This window comes from Schistocerca piceifrons, chromosome 7 (assembly GCF_021461385.2).
Source record: "Schistocerca piceifrons isolate TAMUIC-IGC-003096 chromosome 7, iqSchPice1.1, whole genome shotgun sequence".
NCBI classification, from domain to species: domain Eukaryota; kingdom Metazoa; phylum Arthropoda; class Insecta; order Orthoptera; family Acrididae; genus Schistocerca; species Schistocerca piceifrons.
Genome location: NC_060144.1, coordinates 13150733 through 13172553, shown reverse-complemented (window position 1 = coordinate 13172553; position 21821 = coordinate 13150733). Strand labels below are relative to the sequence as shown.

General features: G+C 46.0%; 1 non-coding gene across 1 annotated transcript; it reads left to right on the top strand.

Annotated features, from left to right (window-relative positions):
• The first annotated feature begins 21293 nt into the window (after nt 1-21293).
• Trnas-cga lies at nt 21294-21368 on the top strand. Its single transcript has one exon. It is a non-coding gene; the product is annotated as a tRNA-Ser (tRNA).
• The last annotated feature ends 453 nt before the right edge of the window (nt 21369-21821 follow it).

Sequence of the window (21821 nt, the reverse complement as noted above, 5' to 3'; positions counted from 1 at the left end):
CAATGGAACCACCCCTTTTCGAGGGGCGTTGATTCCCGTACATTACGTGGTCGGTAAAGACAGTTCGCAGTGCGATCGGCACTAAGACATTCTTTAAATGTGATAGCACCAGTTTGGAGCGCAGTGTGACCACAGTGTGAGAGGCTGGAGCCACTAGTGACCGTTCAAAACTATTGGATGAAATTTGAACGTGATCCGAAGCAGCAGTGAATAACACAGCAAGGGGTCCCTTTAAACCCCTCTAGCCTCCCCCTCACCCCCCCCCCCCCCCCCAGGTTGTCAAAACTCTCGGTGGCACCTGCCCACTTTTTGAGAATTTTAAAAGTGTATCTCCACATACAGAAACGGCAATGATGTCCTAGCCGCTGGGAAACCGGCAACCTCTTCGACACTCTCCGATTCTGGACAGCCTACTATCAGGCGCAAGGGCGGCAGGTGGCGGCGAAAGAGCCGCAGTGGAGCCTTCTAGCAGACAGCTGGGACTTCCGTCAGTGGGACTGTCTGTACAGTTACATTTGTAAAGTGCTCAACAAAGGCGGGTAGATGGCACCTAGGGTTTTGGCGAACTGGGAGGTCTTAGAAGGACCCTTTGCCATTATTCACACATGTGCCAATGTCGAATCTCCCCCCTCCCCCTGGGATCACGCCACAGCAGCACGTAAAACAGAAAGGAGGAAAAAGCGTACGCACCCTTTGAGACTTCGGATTACGTTCAGACTTCGTCCAGTGGTGTTGAAAAGTCCCTAGTAGTTCCAACATGTATCCGAGAGCAAAAATTGCGGATGCACTGTTCTCTAAAGGGGTCAGGTAAAGACTAATGTGGATGTAGCCCTAGGGAACGTTTGAAATGCCCTAGGGTACCAGCAGAGTCAAAGGTTGTCAAGAACGTCTTCCCGTTGCTCACTGCACTGCAGACTAACGTTTTCGACCAAGAAATGTGTGGGAATAACCGTCCCATGGAGAGAGTTGGTTTCATTGCTTTCCTTTATGCTACTCCCTGCCACCTTCTCGTGCTGATTTTGAGCGGCGGCGTATCTGGAACGTTTCCCTCGGCCACTCATAAGAAAACCTCTCGATTTGAAGCTGACGCAGTTCTGACCTCCATCGCAGACGCATCAAAAGAAGTGGTGAACTGTGGGTAAGAGTGAGTATGGCGACCTTCCTGTCATCGGACAGAACTACGGTGGCGTTGGGCAGCAATTATTGTGAAGTTTGGTGCCAATGTGACATCATTAGCCCACCTTACAGCTCACATGAACTCCCGAGCTGTGGCGTTTGTCGACATTGCTGTTTGAAGTATCGTTAAGCCAGATGGTGACGTCGCAGTGCGGCACGTTTTTGCACCATTACAGAGGAACATTGTAAGCACCACTGAGCCAAATTTCAAAGTTAAGCGCTGTAAAAAATGGTAATTACGGGGATAGAGAATTCAGTTGCACAGTGTAGTTCCCAAGTGACGCGTATACAGGCTGTTACAAAAAGGTACGGCCAAACTTTCAGGAAACATTCCTCACACACAAATAAAGAAAAGATGTTATGTGAATATTTGTCCGGAAACGCTTAATTTCCATGTTAGAGCTCATTTTAGTTTTGTCCACCTACGCTCAATGGAGCACGTTATCATGATTTCATACGGGATACTCTACCTGTTCTGCTAGAACATGTGCCTTTACGAGTACGACACAACATGTGGTTCATGCACGATTGAGTGTTCGTACGCTTCTCAACAACAGATTCGGTGACCGATGGATTGGTAGAGACGGACCAATTCCATGGCCTCCACGCTCTCCTGACCTCAACCCTCTCGACTTTCATTTATGGGGGCATTTGAAAGCTCTTGTCTACGCAACCCAACTATCAAATGTAGAGTGTCTTCGTGCTCGTATTGTGGACGGCTGTGATACAATACGCCATTCTCCAGGGCTGCATCAGCGCATCAGGGATTCCATGCGACGGAGGGTGGATGCATGTATCCTCGCTAACGGAGGACATTTTGAACATTTCCTGTAACAAAGTGTTTGAAGTCACGCTGGTACGTTCTGTTGCTGTGTGTTTCCATTCCATGATTAATGTGATTTGAAGAGAAGTAATAAAATGAGCTCTAACATGGAAAGTAAGCGTTTCCGGACTCATGTCCACATAACATCTTGTTTTTATTTGTGTGTGAGGAATGTTTCCTGAAAGTTCGGCCGTACCTTTTTGTAACACCCTGTATAAGTAGACACACGTTCCACTTAGTACCTCAGGACAGAACATCAACACAAGACTCATCTACAGTCGCCTCCGACGACAACCCAGCCAGACTTTATGTAAGTGATGTTAGCCACTGTTCACTGGGTCCGCATCCATCCTAAGGTGTAAAGACAGATCAGTGCAAGTGAACATTATATTGCCACGCACATTCATACTCCAGCTAAATACTATAAAACTTCTTTCAGCATATGTTTATAAATTGTTGGTAATCTGTGCTGCCATCTGTTGTTGCCATAACAGTTTCTTACCCCTATTTGGCCCTGTGACAAAGCTGTGTAGTTGCTGTGTTCAAGCAAGGAATTTTGTAAGCGCAATTACTACGATGGTAAGGGGTTCTCTTCCTACCAGATTCGTATGTTTGACACAAAGTGCATTTAGTGAAGACAATTGTTTCCACGCAATCACTGCAGTTGTCGACCGTGAATCATCATGTTCAACAGTATCGACAAAAAATTGGTCATTAAGGAGTCAATGTCGCATTACCCAGCCGTTTGTTTTTCTCTATATGTGTTTTGCAGCATGCGTCGTTATTGAAAACAAACCTTAACGAAATTTGTAAGTATTCATTGCCTTCCTGTGCCATTACTACTTCTGTACTGAAGCCCCGTAGGAAACACACAGCATTCGTGTAGTGCCAGACAGTGAAGCACGTTTCGCCGTAGCACTTCTCATCTTGGTCCGGCCATTCAGTTTTACATTACCAGAGATTTTCTTAAACCGCTTAAGGCAAACGACTTGAAGGTTTCTCTGAAACGGCACGTCCAGTTTACTTCCTCGTCATTCCCCTTTTGCGAGTACATACTCGGTCACTAATGATCCCGTCGTGGACTGGACGCTAACCCTGATCTTCCTTAATTTCCCAACTGGGCACCTAGTTATTTGCATATCTGTGGACCATTTAAGGAACACTAATGTAACAAATGATATGCATCGCAACGTGAGTGCTATCTTTTGACACAGACTTTTTTTTATTATGTAGGCATCCATATCTTGCTTTGCCGAGAGACCGTATATTATAGTACAGTCAACTGCCGATAAAATGAAGCTGATCCATGAGAACTCTTCTCACGTTACGAACTGAGGCATCTCTGAGGCCGCAGATTTTGACGTTTCCTTCAGCTGTAACCAAGGACCTGCACGCTAGAATAATTTTTGATTCGTCGCTATTGGCATCAGTATTTGTTCCTAATTACGTGTTTGAAAGCGAAACTTTCATTTACACCTACATGACCACTATGCAAAGTGTTTGGCCTAGGATTCATAGAATCACATTCAGGCCATTTTTCTACCGTTCCACTTTGAATAGTACTTGGGAAAATCTTTCCGTGCGAGCTCTGACTTTATTTTATTACGATGATCTTTTTCCTTAAATGAGAGTCATAAATCGCAGTATTGGGAGAAAAGAATTAGTAAGTGAAATTTTGTGGAAAGATCTCGACCGAAAAAAGGGAGATCCGTGTTTTAATTGTTGCCATCTAAACTTGCTTATAATGTGCACGTCAGTCTCTCCCATAACTGGTCATAATACAAAACGAACTAGCCTTCACTGAACATTTTCGATGTCCTCCGTCAATCCGGTCAGGTCAGTATCCCGTACCGCACAGCAGTGCTTCGTAAGAGGACAGACAAACCTAGTGCAGGCAAAGCCCGCCCGGCTAGCCCCGACGTCTAACGCGCTGCTTCCCGAGCGGGAAGGCGTGCCGGTCTCCGGCACGAATCCGCCCGGCGGATCAGTGTCGAGGTCCGGTGTGCCGGCCAGCCTATGGACAGTTTTTAAGGGGGTTTTCCATCTACCTAGGCGAATGCGGGCTGGTTCCCCTTATTCCACCTGAGCACTATGTCGGCGATTGCTGCGCAAACACCGTTTCCACGACACGTACACCATACCACGCAAACATTTGGGTTACACTCGTCTGGTACGAGACGTTCCCGGGGTGTTCACTGGGGGCCGAACCCCCGTCGTTTCTAGGTCCCCGGTTCAATAAACACACACACACACACACACACACACACACACACACACACACACACACGGAAGTATATACAGGGTGTTACAAAAAGGTACGGCCAAACTTTCAGGAAACATTCCTCACACACAAATAAAGACAAGATGATATGTGGACATGTGTCCGGAAACGCTTAATTTCCATGTTAGAGCTCATTTTAGTTTCGTCAGTATGTACTGTACTTCCTCGATTCACCGCCGCTATGATTTAATACGGGATACTCTACCTGTGCTGCTAGAACATGTGCCTTTACAAGTACGACACGACATGTGGTTCATGCACGATGGAGCTCCTGCACATTTCAGTCGAAGTGTTCGTACGCTTCTCAACAACAGATTCGGTGACCGATGGATTGGTAGAGGCTGACCAATACCATGGCCTCCACGCTCTCCTGACCTCAACCCTCTTGACTTTCACATCTTCAACTTTTATAGTCCTATCTTCCTCAGTTGCGTGTAATATTATGGTATATTGATAATTTTTACTTATGGACCGTCTGACAGCAACTGAATAAAACAATTTTAGTGCCATACGCGTTTCGCCTTTATTTTCTGCAAGGCATCATCAGTGGCAGGTTGCGTGGGCAATTTCTTACATATTACGCTCCTGTTGCGTTTTTGGTGTTGTTCTTCCTCTTATGAATGCCAATTTGCAGTTTAAAGCTTTAAAACAAGCGTTCAGTGCATAGTGAAGTGGAGTGTGGAAAAAACTGCAAATTGGCGTGCATAAGAGGAAGAACAACACCAAAAACGCAACAGGAGCGTAATATGTAAGAAATTGTCCACGCAACCTGCCACTGATGATGCCTTGCAGAAAATAAAGGCGAAACGCGTATGGCACTAAAATTGTGTTTTATTGAGTTGCTGTCAGACGGTCCGTAAGTAAAAATTATCAATATACCTCTTGACTTTCATTTATGGGGGCATTTGAAAGCTCTTGTCTACGGAACCCCGGTACCAAATGTAGAGACTCTTCGTGCTCGTATTGTGGACGGCTGTGATACAACACGCCATTCTCCAGGGCTGCATCAGCGTATCAGGGATTCCATGCGACGGAGGGTGGCTGCATGTATCCTCGGTAACGGAGGACATTTTGAAGATTTCCTGTAACAAAGTGTTTGAAGTCACGCTGGTACGTTCTGTTGCTGTGTGTTTCCACTCCATGATTAATGTGATTTGAAGAGAAGTATTAAAATGAGCTCTAACATGGAAACTAAGCGTTTCCGGACACACGTCCACATAACATATTTTCTTTCTTTGTGTGTGAGGAATGTTTCCTAAAAGTTTCAAATGGCTCTGAGCACTATGGGACTCAACTGCTGAGGTCATTAGTCCCCTAGAACTTAGAACTAGTTAAACCTAACTAACCTAAGGACATCACAAACATCCATGCCCGAGGCAGGATTCGAACCTGCGACCGTAGCGGTCTTGCGGTTGCAGACTCCAGCGCCTTTAACCGCACGGCCACTTGGGCCGGCTCCCTAAAAGTTTGGCCGTACCTTTTTGTAACACGCTGTATAATGGATGTACGAGTTCGGGATGTAGACACACAGTTGACGACATACGAAAGTTTGGGTCTGGCAATGAGTGGTACTCAGATAGCGAAATGCTACGGCGACCGGTCGCGATAAGTGGGGAATACTGGTTTAGAGTCCTGATCTGTCACACATTTCAATTGTCTTGAATCGATTATACAGCTGATGGTTGTCCATATTCGCAACTGTGAATATATTTAATGTCTCCTAAATCACTGACTAAGAACAGCAGAGGATCAATAACGGTTTCTTGGTGTACCCACTGATACAGCTCGGTTTTACTAAGTGACTCCAGGCCAATTACTACGAACATTACACAAATTTCCAACATTAAGACAAACAGCTTGAGATGGGAGTGCACGGGATGAGAGGAAGGGCATGCGTTCGTTGCGTGAGTGGGAGTTGGTGTCCACTGGTGCACGGGTGAGCCAAGTAGGTGAGGTGAGGTGAGTGAGGCGAGCACACAGACAGGCAAGCGGCGAGGCAGCCAGGCAGGGAGCAGCGGGCCAGAGTAAACACACAGAGAACGAGAGGCAGGCAGGCAGGCAGGCAGGCAGTGAGGCAGACAGAGGGAGTACCTGGTGTACATGGGCGGGGCGGGGCGCGGGAGAGCGCCTTGCTGGCCTCTCGGCGCTCGCCGGGCCGGCTATCGAGGCTGGGGACAGAACGCAACACAGTCACTGGCGCTCTACCAGCTGGGAGGCGGCGGCGGCGGCGGCGGCTGCAGCGGCGGCGGCAGTGGCGGTGGCTGCGGCTGCACTCCTCCCAGGCGGCTCCCCGCAGCCCAGCGTACTGCTTTACGTCACAGTGGCGGCCATTGGACGTGGCTGGCCGCCATCTTAACTACGGTTACTCATAAGGTTCTAATTATCACTTCGGAAAAAAAATCAAGTTGCGACCACGAAGTTGGTTAAGCGTCACTTCTTGTCTACGTAGTCACCCTTCAATGCGGTAAATTTTGCCTACAGGTGGATGAGTTGTGGACGACGTTGTTTGCAGAAGTCTCCATTTTGGCTGTGTACGAAATTTTCCACCTTGAAAATCACCTTCCTGTAATTCTGCAAATGCCTTGCATTCAACGGTACTTTTCATCCTTGGGACAGGAAAATAAGACTCGTGGCTGGTAAGTTAAGGGAGGGAGAGTGGAGGAAGATACATCGCGGACCAGGGCCGAAATGGCACGTATCATGGGCCGTCTATAATCTAAAATCATCATATCTGAACTTTATTCCCTTCGCTTGATAAAATAGTTAACGACTGCAACAAATAACGTCGGCGATAGCAAGGAGTAAGCCGTCTACTTCCATATTAATTCCTTCTTCTTCTTGGTGGCAGTTTTGCATTTGCTGAGCACGCGATGACCCAAGCCGGATGCAGTGAACCTGACCAGTCGCCTGGTGTTCAGGCGGACCTCACTTGGAGGTTGTAGCTTGCTTCTCCGGAGGAAAGCGCATAGCGAGGCGACAGCTAATTGCAGCAACTGCACATTGATCCGGATTTTGTCAGGGCTAGCCTTTCGACTATTTTCGCATAATGATATACGCTCTACACGACATTAGTCCAGGTCTGCACTCTCGGAAATAGTCAAGATGGCGTGACGAATACCCGTACTCAGTTCTTACAAGCACGAGCATCGAGGCAAAACAAACCTCAAAGGTACCTTTTTCCTTCGTAAATCACTGGGCCGACTTTCTATCGGACTTCATGCGAGGTGAATTAACCTCTGCCCTAAAAATTAGTAAGAGAGCTCCTCATTGGCCACCCTAAACAAATAGCTGATCAGAGGAAGACAGGACACCAATTTCTGTGAAGTGTCTACTTGGAGGTGATCGCACCGACTAAATCATCAAACTATATGGAGATTGGGAGAATAACTCAGAATTGTTTAAAAACTGCAAGCATGGGTGGGTAATCATTGGTTAATATTGCAAAACTGTCGAGTAGAGACAGTTGTCTCACTAATGAAAGCCATGGATCAGCACTTTGCAGAGCTGTTATCACTAGCGCACAAGAAGTGCACAGACTTGCTGAGTGGTTCAGGAAGACAGTATCGGTACGCAACTCTTTTGTTTGAGATTCTGGAGGGAAGACATTTGTTGGTGGAATGGCAGACAGTACACTTGATATCGGGAGACGGGAGAGGTCACTTGACTTAGAGACCGTCTGGAGATCCGGTATGTCTGCGCCACGTTACAGCACCCTGTATGCATCACACTTATGAGTGCCGAACACGGTTAGTCTGTAGGTTTGGGAGCAGGGTGCGAAAATTAACACGTGTCTGTAGGTACGCTGCTGGGATTACCCTCCCTTCAGAATCCAACACTTCCGCGAGTGACTGAAGACTCATCGCGACTCAGTCGGAAATGTTAGTTGCGCGTGTTGTTCTTTCAACCAGGCAAATCAAGGAGTCACATCACGATGACCGTTCAGTTACTTTCCCATAAGACCCGTTTTGTTCCATTCAGTTGGACTATCCAATCTTTGCATATGTATTCTCGTGTTAGATTGACTTTGACCTATGTAACAACTGAAAATTTTCTTATTCCCTGCATTTCTCTTGATCGAACTGAACCTGTAACAATTTGTTAATCGTGTACGTCAGCAGGGAACTCTGTAACAAACAGAGTTTAACGTGGACTCTGGTTGGTTTCACAGTTACATGAACATCCTGTATGTTAACTTTTGTACGATGTAGCGTCCACGACTCATGTTTACTAGGGCAACCCCTGCCCTGATAGTTACCCGCTGCGTGACATCTTTCTCATCAGCTGCACGTAAGCCCACAGGGAGAGATCTCACACTCTACCAGTCCAACCGTCACGGACTACTCTGACATCCACGGCGGTGCGTCGGAGGCTCACCGCCCCCTCACAAAGTGTAGCTGACAGAAACCCAAAGTCTGACCCGTCTCTCACGGAATGAGCTGCAGCGTTTTTGTTGACTGCAAAACACCACTTTTGACATCTTCACATTACGCTTCGTCTTGACAACCCAGCCTCTCTCAACCTCATCAGGAGATTTGGGTAGTGGTTTGCCCCACATAAGAACGTAACACCGCACCACGGTAGTCTCGAAAAACACTCAGCACCGCCCTGTCTTACAATGGTTGGGTCTCCGCATTTTTCAGTGGTGGTCAGTTCAGACGTTTCTATTATTCGGGTTCTTCACAAAGAGGTGGTCTGCAGCTTCGTTCTCGATCACTCAGGCTTCCCTGATCGCACTGGAGACGTCTGCGCTGCCTTATCACTGTGTCACGTGATGGTTGATTGTTCCAGTACACGTCCACCAAGACAGTGTGGACTAAGACACGAAGGAATTAATGACATTAACTGACAGTAGGCACTGATTAAATCAGTGGGGAAAGTTAAAAATTGTGCCAGACTGGGATCTGAACCCAGCCCACTAGGCATATGCTCTGACCACTGCGCTATCCGGACACAGTGGACATCGCAACTACGCGGACTACCCTAGCATGCCTCCCGTCAGACCCCACTTCTCCATTTATCCACAAAATACTGACATAGTTGCACAGTATCCCCGTTACTCGCAGCAGTTCGCCGATTGCCGCAAGAGTTCAAGCGTGGTGTGCATCCGCACTGGTAGCCGATGTCATTAATTGCCTCGTGTCTTCATCCACAGTGGCTGAAGGATCAAAATGGTGTCTGTTTTGTCGGGCTTGTACGAAAGAACACAACGCATATATCAGCATGGATTGTAGTAGTGTTGTTCCCCTGCTAACGCAGCCAACGAATTACAGCACAGTATTCCAATTCATCAATGGGCTATGCCTTTTTATTTTGGCTGCTGTTGCGTCGTACTGCTTTATTGTGCAGCGGCGACTTCAGTTTGTACCAGGCTACAGACATAAACCTGCAAATAAACAAACAAGTAATTTCGTGGCTTTGATTTTCATGTGATAATTAAAACCTTATGACTATCCATGATGCGAGACAAGCCAACGCGTAAGCATGTGCGCGCTACTCCACTTAACTAGCGCTCAGCCAGCAAAGATGCATATAAATGGAAAAAAAATATGTGGGCATGTTACTAACACTCCGTAGGAGCCTTATATTTCGATTAAATGTGGAAAATTGACTTGAATTAAACAATTGATCGGAGAGTTTCTGCAGAAAACACACTGGATTTCCCAAATTAACGAAAAAGCACAAGTACAATAAAACATGAAAAAGTTGCGTGGCGAACTTGATAATATTTCGCCGAAATAAAACAAAAAAAACAATGGCAACTTTTTAATAAAACGAGAAAATGAAGTTCAACACAAACAACACTATACGAACTTGCAAAATATTTAAAAGGTACAAAACATATGTATACCCGTTTGGCTTAGCCCAACTAACGATAGTATGGACTGCAATTATCATTTCCCTGTGGGTTTCTGACTATCGAAATACTTTACACCTTTCGCAATATTGGCGGCTTGAATGTCGGCTTATTAAATCTCCTCGTAACAGCATCTCATTTAGCATTACAGAACCAGAACATTTTAAGGCAGGCATCACATTCGGTGTATGGCTTATTTAGATAATACAATAGTTGTAATAATAATAATAATAATAATAATACAAAGAAAGACAGAATCATAACATCCAAGCAGACGTTTCGTATTATTTTTTACGCTATACCTAAAGGATATAAGAAAGTTCTTCCCATTTTGAATAAAACTTGCACGAAGCCCACAAGGCCTCACTGTAAAAGAATATAAATGAAATGTTGAGCTCGCTGCGTCTAAAAGTAGCTGACTAGGCCTACTTCTGTTTACTCCGCTATTTGGTACAAACACAGGCAGAACCTAATGTTCTCTCACATCACGTGCACTACGTACAATGTAAACTACCTACTCTGGCACTCTATCTGTGCATAAAAAATGTTAACGACTATTCGATGAACTGCGGTGCGCCTGCTACGGCAATATTTATGACAGTGTTCACTACCACGAGGGTGCAAAATTGCTCACTAAGGTCCAAGGGGCGAAATAAGGATGAATGCATTTAACTATCATTAAGGTATCGCTGTATTTGGTAGTCACTGCAATAAATCTATTGAAAAAATGTGCTGGCAATATGAAGGCATCAGCTAAGACGAACACTTATTTTTCAGCTCAAATTTGACTCTTCTCGCCTGAAATGTGACATCACCAAGTGAAAAAAAAGTGGGTATGTAAAATGATTTTTATTTTCCACCCTTAGAAAACAGACGAGTGTTTTCAAACAAATCTGTTTTGTGCTTACACATCGTGCAGCACGTAAGTAAAAAAGAAATGTCTGCACAAAAAAGACATGCATGCACTCGCATCTTTGGTGACAAAGACAATGGAACACTGATATTGGCATCACCTGAAATTATACAGCTGGTGATAAACAGGGCCGACGGCAAGACATCAGATGGAACGCTACAACAGCTGGTATCGCTCCGCAGTGTATAATCATTACCTCCGACTAACAGAGGTACGATGAGGCATAACGTCATTATACAAATTCCGAAATAATAAATGAAGACGTCAGTCACGACACAGAATTGACGCAGGACCAGGAAAATGAACATGCATATACATCATTCTCTAGAACTACGCTGTGTGCCGTCATATCTTTTTTGTTGCTGTAATTTGAGCAGCTTAATGTATGCAGTAAACCAAATTTTTAGTAGCAAGTTTGACTGTCGTCTTCAGCTCGAGGACTGGTTTGATGCAGCTCTCAACGGTGGTCTACCCTGTTCTAGTCACCTCATTTGTCCGTAGCTACCGCAACCTACGTCCATTTGAGCCTTCCTATTGCATTCTAGCCTTGGTCTTCCTCTTATAACTTTGCTCCCCACACTTCCCTTCGGTACCAAACTAACAATTCTTTGATGCCTCACGATGTGTCCCGTCAGCCTGTTCTTTATTTTAGTCCAGTTGTGACAATGTCTGTTTTCCCGAATTCTATTCAGTACTTCGTCCTTAGTTATTTAATCTACCCATCTTAACTTTAGTATTTTTCTGTAGCGCCAAACCTGAAAAGCTTCTGTTCTCTTCATGCATGAACTGTTCACGTTGCGCTTCCATTCACGGCTACAGTCCACACAAATACCTCCAGAAACAATTAAATTTTATACCTTGTCTACTTTACCCACGGTCAGTTATTTTGCTACCCTAACAGCAAACATCCACTCATTTTATTGTCTCTTCTCCTAATCTGATTCCCTCAGCATCGCCTGATTTAATACGACTACATTCCACTACCCCTGTTTTGCTTTTGTTAACATTCGTCTTACCACTTCCTCTAAAGACATTATCCATTATGTTCAACTGCTCTTCTAAGTCCTTTCATGTGTGTGACAGAATTAAAATGACGTTCTGCTCTTCCAAGACCTTTGCTGTCTCTGACAGAATTACAATGTCATCGACGAACCTCAAAGTTTTAATTCCTTCTCCATGGACTTTAAATCCTTTTCGAAAGTTCTCCTTTGCTTCCTTCACAGACTGTTCAATATTCACACTGAATCTTACAGTTCTCGTTCGAGCATCTCCACTCCTCCTCATCGGTACAGCTCGGAAGAGTCTTCGATTCTTCCACCTACCGGACAAGTTGCGGAGTTCGAACAGCGGGATTGGTGGGTCTATCCTCGAACTATGTTATCGAATAAATAAGGAGTATAGCGGCTGTTTTTGTTTTCAGTAAGAACGTGTCCGTGTTTTACCCAGCTGCAGTGTCACCATGTCCATTTCCGACAAAACAGGACGGGCTGGGCAAAATGAAAGTGGCGCGCAAAATTTTTCATGTGGTTACATCCTCTGCCCCGGGTGTGGATAATGCATATTGGGTTGCCTGCAGAAGGTGCACGAAATATTGTAACGATGAAACCACTCATTTCCGAATCCGAACGCAGGGACACCAATTGGAGTACGACACTTAGAACTGAAAGCACGTTTATTACTGAAACCAGCGTAAAGAGAGAACAGAACTAACTTCTTGACTGGAAAATGCAGCTACTTATACAAACGTCGAACAACCATTCACACTGGCTACTACACAACAGTAGATGAGACGCGTGCTAGCGTAAGCTGTCGCCAGCACATCGCTTGGCAAAGGTGTAGTGAAAGATCGATAACAGGCGCTGGATCGAGCGCGGCTATCAGGAGAGAGGCCAAAAGAGAGACCCGCAAGCAACGTGCCGCCAACGCCCTCTTGACCGCAAGTACTCAGATCGCCGTCGCTGACTGCGGTGCTCAGTCTCAGTCACTAGCGCAGTCGGCCAGTCATCGACGCACCATCTCGCACTCCAGTTTGACGTCTGTCATTCATCGCACATGGGACATGTACTCCACAAGCAGTGAGGATAACGTGGACTACTACGGAAGAGCTTGTACCACAACACACGGATTCTCTTAAAGATAAGTAGCTTCCTGTTTATGTAAATAAAGAGCCCTTTTAACGCACGTGTGCAGTTGTACTGTAGAAAGAGGCTAGCTGCCGCCGAACAACATCCTCTCCCTCGATTCCTATGGTACAAGACACTGCAAGATGCATCTCGCGAGTGTTATTTCCGACCTAGTTCTATTTTGCTCACCCCGCACTTCCGATATTGATTACAAGCATTTAGACAGGGTGACTTCACATTAATTTAAATTTTGATCAATGACCGTCTCTCTCACGGTTCACAGTACACGTGCAATTCGCGTTTCCCTACTGCGCACAGAAGCCAGCAGGACACGGCAAGAGAGGCACGGCGCTTGAGGAGAAACGGCTGGCGCAGAGTTGGAGCCGAAACTGTGGAATGGCGATGGCGGGGGGCGGTAATCCTGTTAGGGGGCCCTGCAGTCGATAGAAACTGTGAGCCGGCGGCCAAGCGCGGCACGGGGGCGGCGGCAGCGGCGGCGGCGACGGGCAAGCCCCCACAGCCTCACCTCACATGCTGCCGTCCAGCACAAGTCCGGGGAACGGCAACACAGACGCCAGCTGCAGGGATGCGCAACACGGCCTTGTGCCGCCCAGATATTCCCGACCACACGCGCGTACGACGTTCAAACCAATCTGACGACAAAGCGTTGTAGGAAAGAAGAATTTACGTGTCTCAGCTTGCACGTCTACATCTACCTCTACGTGATTACTCTGATATTCACAATAAAGTGCCTGGCAGAGGGTTCAATGAACCACCTTCAAACTGTCTGTCTGCCGTTCCACTCTCGAGCGGCGTGCGGGAAAAACGAGCACTTAAAGTGTTCTGTGCGAGCCCTGATTTCTCTTATTTTATCGTGATGGTCATTCCCCCCTATGTAGGTGGGTGCCAACAGAATGTTTTCGCAATCGGAGGAGAAAACTTGTGATTGAAATTTCATGAGAAGATCCCGTAGCTACGAAAAACGCCTTTGTTTTAATGATTGCCGCTCAAGTTCACGTATCATGTCTGTGGCACTACTCCCCTATTTCGCGATAATACAAAACGAGCCGCCCTTCTTTGAAATTTTTCGATATCATCCGTCAGTCTCACCTGATGCGGATCGCACACCGCACAGCAATACTCGAGAATAGGGCGGACAAATGGTTCAAATGGCTCTGAGCACTATGGGACTTAACATCTGAGGTCATCAGTCCCCTAGACCTTAGAACTAGTTAAACCTAACTAACCTAAGGACGTCACACACATCCATGGCCGGGGCAGGATTCGAACCTGCGACCGTAGCGATCGCGCAGCTCCAGACTGTAGCGCGTAGAACTGCTCGGCCACTCCGGCCGAATAGGGCGGACAAGCGTAGTGTAAGCAGTCTCTTTGGTACACCTGTTCCACCTGCTAAGTGTTCTTCAAATGAATCACAGTCTTTGGTTTGCTCTACCCACAATATTATCTATGTGATAGTTGCAATTTAGGTTATTTGTAATTGTAATCCCTAAGTATTTAGTTGAATCTACAGCCTTTAGATTTGTGTGACTTATCGTGTAATCGAAATTTAGCTGATTTCTTTTAGTACTCATGTGAATAACTTCACACTTTTCCTTATTCGGGATCAATTGCCACTTCTCGCACCATACAGATATCTTATCTAAATCATTTTTCAAGTCGTTATGATCATCTCATGACTTTACAAGACCTAAGTCGTTAATATAGATGACAAACAATAGAGGGCCTATAACACTTCCTTGGGGAACGCCGGATATTACTTCTGTTTTACTCGATGACTTTCCGTCTATTACTACGAACTGTAACCTTTCTGAAAGGAAAACACAAAATGCGTGCAGATTGTGCACTTAGCGCTGAATTGCAGCCCCAGATTTCCTTAGCGTTGGTCCGAAACGTTCGCTGGCTTCTCATCACAGCCGATGAGGAAATATAAAAGCAGAACACCAATGACCGACGACCAGTATAACCTGAATAAATTTACACTCTGGATATTAGCACCTGAAGACATTTACGTTGCTGATTGTTAAGCTTTCCAGTATCTGGTATATAGGATGACACAGCTAAGTCACGCCACTCCCGAGACATCCAGAATGAATAAGTATATCGTGATGCGGTTTTTTGCAGAGTTATATGTCAAATTTCGTAGCTTTAGCAAGTATTTTTTTGTTTATAGTAGCCGAATCACGACACAGACTTTACTTTTTTTTCCTAACGAAACTAAATACTTTTGCTGAGGCATCTGAAAGAATGCTTCTATGAGAACTTCATCGACATACAAATTGATCAAACAGTATCAAGATAACAGCGCCGCAGATAAGTATCCCGCCGTCAGGAGAAGGGGCTCCACGAACGCCTGCACTATTATACAAAATGTATAAAAAAACGTAACTCGGGTATATTTCTTATGATTACTTATACCCTTGAAGCCCATTAGCCTGTGTTATGCTCTTGTAACAATCCGATAACTGTCTGTCAAAACTATCGAGATATTCACAATGTATACGCCAGTCGTAACAGTGAATATCCTTTAAAACGAATGTCATCAGATTATGAGAACAGTAGTGTGGTTGTTTGCTGAAGAGTATCCACATCGTGCCAAGAAATCACGATTTGTCTTTGGAAGTATTATAAAAAAGGATATAGAAACTACAAGCGTAAAGAATGCAATACGTCAAGGTAAAAGAAAAGCAACTAACGAAAGAAATGAAACTAACATTTCAGCAGCAGTAACGCGCAATGGAAATGTCACTATGATATACCTCGGACGTACATGAGAGATGAACCAAACGAATGCTCTGCGAACATTATATTTCGTCACATTTTATCCTCTTCACATTTCGCTGTATCCATAGCTTTCTGGCAATGACTTCCAAAAATGGTTACTGTTCTCCGAATATTATCTACAAAAAGTGCAGAGTGATGCGGCATATCTATGCAAAATTTCGTTTCAGGAAGGAACTTCGTTTACAAACCACGAGCAAGTCAATCTTCGCAATATGCACTAATCGCCAGTTGAAAATAGACGCTGACTCAAAGAAGTGGATAAACACAGCGTTTGGCGTCTGTTCTACAGTGGTACACATTTTATTGATGGGAATCTAAACAGACTCAGGTAGCTCGAGTTCCTAAGATATATTGCTGCCGCAGTTATTTTAAGACATCCCACTTAAAGTAAGGCAACCGTTGTGGTACCAACATGATGGATGTCTCTCCGATACCGCTTTTAAGAGGATATTCGGAAAGCGATGGAACGTTCGTTCAAGATATGCAGGATGGTCTGCACACTCAACAAACTTAACACTTCCATACGTTTTCCTGTGGAGGAAGCAAGAAACAAGATGTCTATTACGAAACACCAACGATTGCCGAAGGCATGAATGCCTTATAACACGCGCCTGTGCTGCCGTTAACTCCAGCTGAAATTCAATTTGCAGTATTGCGTCTTCACAATTACTTTACAACATGTAGCAATTGGCAACGTTTTTTGAGCACTTGGCATGACATCCGAGATAATACCAACACAATCCGAACCCGAGTTGTGTGTCTCCTTGCATTTGTTATGACAGGGCAGACGTTTGTGGAACCTCTTCTCCTGACGGCGCTGTTATCTTGACATTATTTGATCACGTCCCTCACATGTTATATCGTTAAAATTCTCTTTCAAACGACACAGAAAAAAAAGTACATAGATCCATCAGAAAAAAGTCGGTGTCGTGATTCGGCGACTCTAAACGATAAAAATTACTTGCGACCATCAGGGAATTTGCCACAGTGTCCACTATGACTTGGCGAAAATTGCACCCCTATATATTTATTTATTCTCTACATGTTTGACGTGACCCGTCTCAGTTGTCTCACCCTGTATATCAGTTTCCGATGTCAGCAGTGACGCATGAGAAATACTTCAAGGATTTCGCTGAAGTGCGTGCAAGCAAGATAACGTATATGAACTATGATTAATGAAGTGTGAAATATACATACGACCTGTCACGTAGTTCAACCGTGCCTCGATGGTGAACACCGCGGTTCGATCGCGTCCGCATTATTACTTTGTGCCAGGAAAGGCTCTCAACAAGGGAAGTGCCAGGCATCTCGCAGTGAAGCAAAGCGATGTTGTTCGGACATGCAAGAGATACAGAGAGGCAGGAACTGTCGATGACATGCCTATCTCGGGCCGCTAAAGGGCTACTATTGCAGTGGATGACCGCTACTACGGATTATGGCTCGGAGGAACCCTGACAGCAACGCCATCATGTTAAATAATGCTTTTCGTGCAGCTACAGGACGTCGTGGTACGAATCAAACTGTGCGCAGTAGGCTGAATGATGCGCAACTTCACTCCCGACGGCCAAGGTCCATCTTTCCAACAACGACACCATGCACAACGGTTCACATGGGCCCAACAACATGCTGAATGGACCGCTCAGGATTGGCTTCACCTTCTCTTCACCGATGCGTCTCGCATATGCCTTCAACCAGACAATCGTCGGAGACGTGTTTGGTGGCAACCCGGTCAACCTGAACGCCTTACACACACCGTCCTGCGAGTGCAGCATGGTGGAGGTTCCCTGTTGTTTTGGGGTGGCATTATGTGGGGCCGACGTATGCTGCTAGTGGTCATGGAAGGCGCCGTAACGGCTGTACAATACGTGACTGCCATCCTCCGACCGATAGTTCAACCATATCGGCAGCAAATTGGCGAGGCGTTCGTCTTCAAGTACGACAATTAACGCCCTCATCGTTCACATCTTGTGAATGACTTCCTTCAGGATAACGACATCGCTCGACTAGAGTGGCCAGCATGTTTTCCAGACATGAACCCTGTCGAACATGCCTGGGATAGACTGAAAAGGGCTGTTTATGGACGACGTGACCCACGAACCACTCTGAGGGATCTACGCCTAATCGCCGTTTCGGACAATCTGGATCAACAGTGCCTTGATGAACTTGTGGATAGTATGCCACGACGAATACAGGCATGCATCAATGCAAGAGGACGTGCTACTGGGTATTAGAGGTACCGGTGTTTGACTTCGGTGGAACAGCCGCAGGCTCCTGTGAATGTGCCATAGCAACCTGTTTCGCCACAGCGAAAAATTCCGCTGTGAGAGGGCTGTCGCTAGCTGTGTGAAATTAAGCTCCTTTCCTATTACAGATTAGGTAGCTGAGTCAGTTATTTTTTTCTGTAGAACTGATTACAGTTCTCGAGGCTCCCCACGCGGTGGTTCAGCAGCAAAGCGTTCGTATTTAGCGGCTCGTGTCCAAGTGGTTGAGTATCACACACTGTCTGCTTGAGACCAGCTACCTGCGTCCATCCAGCCCTACAAATCGTGAGGGGGGGGGGGGGAAGGGGGGGGGCGGGACAGCCGCCGCCAACTGCAGGTGGAGCGAGAGGAGTTCTCTTGAGGTCTCATCGTGTCTGCGTCGAGCGGCCCGGACCCCCTGCCTGACTAAGACCAGGCTGACTCTTTTGGCCGGCCGGTGTGGCCGTGCGGTTCTAGGCGCTTCAGTTTGGAACCGCGTGACCGCTACGGTCGCAGGTTCGAATCCTGCCTCGGGCATGGCTGTGTGTGATGTCCTTAGGTTAGTTAGGTTTAAGTAGTTCTAAGTTCTAGGGGACTGATGACCACAGATGTTAAGTCCCATTGTGCTCAGAGCCATTTGAACCATTTTTTTGACTCTTTTTGCTGATCCGCCTGGCGGCTGGGGTTCCCATGCGATGGAAGACCTTTACAAAAGATGGTACGATTCGGTCCTCTCAGCCTGTCCGGTTGTCCCGCGCCCGTTAGTGGGGAGGGGATATACAGTCATCATTATAATCATTTGGCTGCCTTCACATGTACGTAACATGTACCGATTTCCGCCCCATTCGGTTAATTCCTTTTTCGTAGAGTGTATTTAAGTCATTAATTGTTTTTAAAGTAATCAGGACACTTTGGACCTGGGTTATACGTGGTAGTTCGAGTTTCTGACGAATACGGGCGGAGAGGGTGCGGCGGGTGGGGGCAGTTACCGGCCATCATTTAATGCCTCTTTACTTTCAATTGACGTTGTGTACAAATTCGTTCCCCAGGTTAAGCCCTTCACATATTCTTTACAAGTTTCAGCTTTCCGTTCTTTGTTTAATAGTCGTGCCATCTGAGGTCTTGCTATTAATACGACTCCTTTTCTTTTCTCCAGAGGTCTCTTCAATTTTGCTGTTACACACTTCGTTACGTACGTTGCTCTTTCGCGAACCATACTCCGCCTGCTGCAGACGAGTAATCGGGCAATGCGACGGACATGTGGGTGTCCTCTCGACACCAACCTAGCCAGTGAACTACCAAGGCAAACGCACTCCTCATTAACAACCCGTTTTAACAACCATCGCTAATTGTGAGCAAAATGTGATATGGCTGGACAATCCACAACGTTCTGTTCGCGAAACCCTTTCTGCGATCTGTTAAGCTTCATATCCGCACTGATTTTTTACCCTTAACTCAAAGCGAAAACATAATTCGAAGGAATGGGTTTTCGACCTGTGCAAGATATTAGGACAAAACGGCAGATCTGACACGGGTGATGGCCACCAATTATAATTTAACCAATACAAGACACGAATACAATGGAGGAAAGAAAGAAAACATAAAAGTTTACTGTAAAAATGTATGAAATAAATTACATTTCTCAAAGCAGCCTCGCTAGCCGGTTACCAGGCCTTCCATAACAGGTGCATTCCTACTCCAGTCGCGAATAGTCCACGGGGAGAACAATTGTTGGCAAGGCTCCGTGTGAAATCGAATCTCTTCAATTTTACCTTCATAGTCTATTCGACACGTAGACACAGGACGCAACATATCGCTACGCAGTCGGAATGTTATCAGTAGATCACACTGTGATGCAAATCGCCTCTTTTGCAGTGTCTGCCACTGGAGTTGACTGAGCACGTCCATGACACTTTTTGTGCGTTTCAAATGAACCTGTGACAAAACGTGCAGCTATTCTTTGGACTTTCTCTATTTTCTATATCAGTCCCATATGCTACGTTCCCAGACTGAAGGGTAGTATTCGAGTACTTGTCGAACGAGGATTGTGTAAGCTACCTCCTTTGTGGATGGACTACATTCCTTGAGAATTTTGCCAGAGAATCTCCGTCTGGCATCAGCCTTACCTGCAATTAGTTTGATGTAGTCGTACCACTTCATATCACTCCGTAGGCATGCAATCTGGTATTTAACGAATGTGAGTGCTTGATTTTTCTTTAACTGTGTAGTCACACAACAAGGTTTTTTTTCCCCTTTTTTCCCTTTTTATTCACAATACGTAGCAGTTGTTTATGTTGACGGGCAATTGACGGCACATGCACCTAGCGTCGATCCTCTTAATGTTTTTATGAAGTTCGCTACAGGTTTTTACAGTTGACTTTGGTTGTAGACCCTCATGGGACTTCCGAAATTATCCAATGGGTCGTCTATACACAATCACAGAAAAAAAATCACAACCCCAAAAAATAATTAATGCAGAGTAATTAAATTTCGGGAAAACATTTGTCTAGGTAACAGATTCAACTGATTAACACAGCAAGATCACAGGTTAACGTAAGCGCGAGGTAAGCCAGGGAAAATGTGAAAAGCTGTTACATAAATAACCGATGTAACGGCCAGAATGTTCAATGCGAGCTTGCAAACGTGCATGCATTGTGTTGCACAGACGGTAGATGACAGTTCGTGGGATGGAGTACTACGCTTGTCGCCATTGGTCGGCCACTTCAGCGACGGTTAACGCCGTTTGCGGATGACGCTGGCGTTTCCGGAATGAGATTTTCACTCTGCAGCGGAGTGTGCGCTGATATGAAACTTCCTGGCAGATTAAAACTGTGTGCCCGACCGAGGCTCGAACTCGGGACCTTTGCCTTTCGCGGGCAAGTGCTCTACCATCTGAGCTACCGAAACACGACTCACGTCCGCTCCTCACAGCTTTACTTCTGCCAGTACCTCGTCTCCTACCTTCCAAACTTTACAGAAGCTCTCCTGCGAACCTTGCAGAACTAGCACTCCTGAAAGAAAGGATAGATAGGAGACGTGGTACTGGCAGAAGTAAAGCTGTGAGGACGGGGCGTGAGTCGTGCCTGGGTAGCTCAGTTGGTAGAGCACTTGCCCGCGAAAGGCAAAGGTCCCGAGTTCGAGTCTCGGTCCGGCACACAGTTTTAGTCTGCCAGGAAGTTTCATCGACGCAGGCGTTGTTGTCCGATGATATCCAGTATGTGCTCGATTGGAGACAGATACGGTGGTCGTGCAGGCCAAGGCAACATGTCAGCACTCTGTAGGGCATGTTGGCTTACAATAGCAGTATGTGGACGAGCGTTATCCCGTTGGAAAACGCTTCTTGGAGTGCTGTTTATGAATGGCAGCACAGTATGTCGAATCACCATACTGACGTACAAATGTGGAGTCATAGTGCGTGGATAACGACGAGAACGCTCCTGCAGCCGTACGAAATCTCACCGCAGACCCTAACACCATGTGTAGGTTCAGTGAGTCTAGGCCGTGGACAGATTGGTTGTAGGCCCTCAACTGGCCTTCTCCTAATCAACATGTAGCCATCACAGGCACAGAGGCAGGAAAAATAAGACCTCCATCCTCTCGTCCGACCAG